We start from the raw sequence: 6,000 nt of genomic DNA, 5'->3' as shown, positions 1-6,000 counted from the left end.
TGATGACAGGCTAACCTGCAAGTAAGGTAAAAGCTCACACCCTTTAGTTCTTGACTATACCAAATGCAGAAATAGCATTTGGCAAAATCCAAAATTCATTCATGACAAAAATCTTTAGCAAACTAGGAATCAAAGGGAATGACTTTCATTCTAAGGCATATATATCAAATACCTATAGTAAGCATACTTAATGGTGAAATTTTAGAATGATTTCCATTTAGGTTGGGATCAAAAATGCGAAATTCTATCATTACTTCTATTCAGCTTGTACTGGAGCTCTTAGACAATGAATCAAGACAAGATAAAGGAAGTAGAGGTATAAGGATTAAAAAGAAAAGAAGATTAAGGAGGAAAAACTCAAGAGAATCTACCCACAGGCTAAAAAAGTGAGTAATGTTCAAGTGACTCAGGTGTTCATGAGCGGACTTAGCGTTAATATGTCTGTATTTCCTGCTAAACTCCAGACAAAGATCATGTCTTGCTCATCTGGGTATGCCTAGTACCTAGCATAGTGTCTGGCACATAGTAGATGCTCATTAAATTGTTGAAGAGATGAAAATATTGGGTATATAATGTATGTAAAGTATATTCTTATACTTTCTATTTATAGATGAGACTGAGACTGTTATGTTCAACTTTACAGTCTTTTACTGTTTTTAAGTTTTTATTTAAGCTACAGTTAGTAAACATACCATGTATTAGCTTCAGGTGTACAGTATAGTGATTCAGCACTTCCATACGACACCTGGTGCTCATCACAACCTCCTAATGCCCGTCACCTATTTAACCCATCCCCTCACCCACCTCCCTTCTGGTAACCATCAGTTTGTTCTTTATAGTTAAGAATCTGTTTCTTGGTTTGCCTCTTCCCACCCCCCCATCCCCACTTTGCTCATTTGTTTCTTAAATTCTGCATATGAGTGAAATCATATGGTATTGTCTTTCTCTGACTGTACATAGTCTATTATTAGTAGAGAAGACTTAGATATTTTGAATCCAAGCCCATCCCTTTCATAGATATTTGTACTACTTTTGATGCTAAAGTGATAGTTTTTTTTGTTTTTTGTTTTTTTGCAAATTAAAGAGGCTAATAAATATTTCATGTGATCATATGACCTAATCTAACAAAATAAGATCTTTGCTTAGGAAACATAGTTTTGGGGGCTTTTTCCTTTCTTTTATGGCTCTTTTTTAGACAGCCTATTTTAATGGGCCAAAAATATTTTCCTTTTGGTACAATGTGGAAGAGTGTCATTGAGTCATGAGTCCTAGTGCCTGGTCCATTCATGGAGGATACTTTATATGTTGAGTGAATTCTGATATCAGTGTGTTCTTGCCCAAATCATCTCAAGGGATTCTTTTCATGGAACTTTGCCTGCTTTGCATTTTCACACCCCTATCTCTCATTCCTAGCACTTCAGGAATGCTTATCATATAGGGTTGGTATCCTTAATACAATCCTTGATATAGTCAATTAACAAACCTCTCCCTCCATACTCCTGCATTCCAGATCTCGAGAATATCTATCACTCAGTGTGATAGCTAAAGGTAATGAAGGTTATTCCATTCAGATTTCTTAACCTGTATGGAATATATCAGTGGGCTCTTCTGCAATTGGCTTCTGATTAGGTTGGGCCAATGTCTCTCCTCCTACCATCCCTACTGCAGCAGAAAATCAAGGTGGTCTATGCTCTACACCTGTAGTGTCCCTCATAGTAGCCATAACCACATGTGGCTACTGAGCACTTGAGATATGCTGTAATTGTAAAATACACACTGGATTTCCAAGACTTATGAAAAAACTAATGTAACAGCTCATTAATAATTTTTCTATTGGTTAAATGTTGAAATGACACATTGGATTAAATATATTATTAATTTCACTGGTCTAATTTTTAAAAATGTGACCACTAGAAAAAAATAAATTTTTTGTATGGGTTTCATTCTATTTCTTTTTCATTCTATTTCTATTGCACAGCACTGGTCTGTGGAATTCTTTCTCCTCCTGGGCATTTATAATCTCATTTTCCCCTTATCCGTTTGGGCATGGGTGTGGTTATAGCTTTTAAGATGCTAATTCTGAGTTTCTGCATTATCCCTGGTAGTTCCCTCATAACTCTATCCACTCTACTAATTTTGTAATTAGAATTTTTGTAAGTAATCCTTCCTGGAATTTTTCCTAATGCCGATTGTCTCTGATTTATGATTGTTTGACTTATGATTTTTTTGATTTTATGATGTTGCAAATGCAATATGCATTCAGTAGGAACCTTAATTTGAATTTTGAATTTGGATCTTTTCCCAGGATAGCAATAGGTGGTAGATACTCTTGTGATGCTGGGCAGCAGCAGTTGGCTGCAGCTCCCAGTCAACCACACGAACCTGAGGGTTAACAACACATATGCTTACAAACATTCTGTACCCATGCAACCCATCTGTTTTTCACTTTCAGCATAGTATTCAATAAATTATCTGAGACATCCAATACTTCATTATAAAATAGGTTTTGTGTTAGATGATTTTGCCCAAATGTAGGCTAATGTAAGTGTTCTGAGCATGTTTAAGGTAAGCTGATAAGCTATGATATTCAGTAGGTTAGGCATATTAATTACACTTTCAACTTAAAAAATTTCAATATAGGATGGGTTAACTGGGATGTAACCCTGAGGAAGCCCCATTTGTGGTTATTAAATAATTGTATGAAAATATTTATAGTAGATTTTAGCATTTCTTTAGTGTCTTATATAAGCAAGACCTGTATCCTACATTATTAACTCATTAAATCCTTACAGCAGTTCTGAGAAGTGGATATTATAATCCCCATTTTATAGTTGAGGAAGATCTAATTTTTTTTTTAAGATTCATTTATTTATTTGAGAGAAAGCATGAGTGTATGAGCAGGAGAGGCAGAGAGGAGAGGGAAAGAGAGAATGTCAACCCAACTCCCCACTGCAGGGCTCCATCTCACAACCCTGAGATCATGACCTGAGCTGAAACCAAGAGTGGGACGTTCAACTGACTGAGCCACCCAGGCACCCAGAAGATCTGTAATTCTGTTTCTTATTGGGACTTTGACTGATACCATGACTATATGACATAGGATGATAGATGATCCAGTTACCTATGACTTCTACCTTTGACTAGAAATTATGGATGACAGAACATTGTTGATCTACTCTCATCTGATTTCAAGATGACTGTAAAGGTTACAGCATAAAAGCACTTTTGCTATTGTTGTTAACATTATTATATTGGTTTCTTTCCACAACCTTCACTTTGGCTTAGACTTGTACCCTCAATAGGAGTAAAGATTTGAAACTGACACTTTGCTGTATAGAAAACCAACTCACATATTTTTTAAACACTTAAAGCCTCTTTTGGTATCTATCCAATAATATCCAAAGCGCTGCTTAGGTCAAGAAAATGGTTTTGGAGGCTAATATAAAAATATTAAAAAGAATATTACTGTTAACAACCATAATAAAAGCACTTTTGCATATGTGGCTTTTTCCCTGCTCATTCAAATTCAGATCAGATCAGCGTGCATTGCGGTAAATAGAAATATTAGGAAGCAAACTAAGATAGAGGGTTAGGATAAAATTAACCTATTTCTCTTTTCCTCCCTTCTGCAACAACAACACCACGTATTTTATTGTATCTTTGATAAAAGTAAGGGCCAGTCATGACTTAGCTCCCAGTAGGAGATTAGAAATTGTGATTCCAGTAGTCTCAACACTTGTTAAAATTCTTCTCAATTTGGTTCACAATAAAATTTTCCAGAGATACTTTGTTTGTTTGTTTGTTTTTAGGATTACTGAATATTTTTGTGAGGAAATATTTTTTTTTCTTTCCAAGTTGACACAGGAGGAAAATTTCTAGGTATCAAAATATTTTTCATTTGTAGGACTAGTCATTTTTCTGTGGTGTTCTGAGGCCTTCTGGGGTTCCATAAATTAGGGGAGGGTGGTGCATGCAGGAGGGAGGCCATACAGGTTGGGTCCTAGCCTCTTCTCCTTGCTGCCACCTGTTTCAACTAGAGTACTTCCAACCTCACACTTAATACCTATACGTTTGAAAAAAGAAAAAACAAAACAAAAAACAAAGTTAACTTTGCTTTAAAATTTAAAAATTACTTCTATAAGGACAGTTCTTCTCCCCTTCCTCTTCTTCCTCCTTTTCCTTTTCACTTCAGTAAAACATCCTCTGTAATTTGGTAGGGCAGAAGCAATTTTCTCACTTATAAATGAGGAAACTTAGATTTGAAAAGTTCAAGTGAGGTTGTCTAAGGTCACAGAAAAACACAAAGTAACTGTTGGCTGGACCTAGGTCCAGGTCTTGGATCTCCCATTCAGAGCTTTTGGTGGTTCACTGCAATGCTTCCGCCTCTGGACTGACACTGATCAGTGTGAAACTGGGCACACACCATTGGGAATGGAGTTCAGATGTTCCCAAATGATGCTGCAGCAATTGGTCCAACACAAACACAAATCAGGTGCTTAATTGCTTATGTTAGAAAGCTCTGGATAGCCCATTCAAGGTGCCTGCCATATTAGACCATCCCCTTCTACAATGTTCATGTGCCTTCTGGAACGAAACTCTTTGTGTTGGTGGCAGGCATCAGCCTCTGCCACAATCACAGCTGATTGCATTAGAGATGCAGTTACCCTGGCCAGAGAATCCCAATCCTTCTAGTTGGGGAACGGCTAATCCAATCAGATGCCCTCTCTTCGAGAGTTTGAACAATGAGACATAGCTGGTGGCAGGAAGGTTCACAAAGATAAAATAGTAAGAGGAGAGCTCGGAGTTGAGGAGAGAAGGGTGCAGCAGCAAGAAGTTGGTCCAGGGGATCCCTGGGTGGCTCAGCGGTTTAGCGCCTGCCTTTGGCCCAGGGTGTGATCCTGGAGTTCTGGGATCAAGTCCCACATCAGGCTCCCTGCATGGAGCCTGCTTCTCCCTCTGCCTGTGTCTCGGACTCTCTGTGTCTCTCATGAATAAATAAATAAAATCTTAAAAAAAAAAAAAGACGAAGAAGAAGTTGATCCATTAGTGTGTGAGGAGAGTTGGTGAGAAGCTTAGTCAATTTTTGAGACCCTGGCAGTGGTTCCCCCCAAACCCACATATCCAGTCCTCTTGTCCTCTTTCCCCATCTGTGTTCAGGGACAGCACATTCAGAGCTCAAAAGTGGCCTTGAAGGGATTTTTTTTTTTTTTTAAACCCAAAAGAAATTGGCAAAAGCTTCCAATCAAGCCTCCTCATATAGAACCTACAGTTCAACATCTACGGCGCTGTGCGAGACTTGAGTAGCCAGTGATGGATGCCCCCTCGGAGGGAGCGACCACTGGAGTTCCTGTCGGGTTGCCAGAGCTAATACTGTATGCTTCGAGGCTTACTAATCTCTGCAAGCTGCATGGAAAGTGAACTGCTCCCCGAGTGGGACATTATCTTCCTTACTTCTATATCCTAATTCTCCATTTAAGGTAGCCCAATAGCTCTTGGGTTTTACAGCATGAAAGAGCTAAACAGTCCTCATGGTGCCAAGTAGGTGATTTAGCTCATAGTCACACCTCTGTTGGTTGTTGTGGCATCATTTTCACCCGGGGATCTAACATTTTGTAAACTCAGTATGGATATATTTGTGTCCTGATCGAGTCAGGAAACTCATGCACTTTCCTTTGTCAGGTATAAAAGCCAGCAGGGGTTTGCTTTTGACTGGTCAGAGTTAGCAAGGTTCTTGCTGTGTTTATTTGCAGCATATGAAATAGCTTTCAGCATGCCAGCCTGTTTTCTGGGTTCACTTCTGACAATCATTAGAATAGGAATTACCAGGCCTGTGTTGGTGGCGTTAGGGATCTAATTTCTTATTAGGAAAGCGTTGCCCATCAGTCTCAGTTGGCAGGTCTTCTCCGCTGCCAGCTGTCTTTCTTTCTCTCCACTCTTGTTCCTCACCTTGCTAACATATCGGACTCAAAAGCTCTCCTGCTCTCAGAAGCCTTCCCAATT

The sequence above is a fragment of the Canis lupus genome, chromosome 12 (assembly GCF_003254725.2).
Source record: "Canis lupus dingo isolate Sandy chromosome 12, ASM325472v2, whole genome shotgun sequence".
Lineage (NCBI taxonomy): Eukaryota > Metazoa > Chordata > Mammalia > Carnivora > Canidae > Canis > Canis lupus.
Note: the sequence above shows the minus strand (reverse complement) of the source record.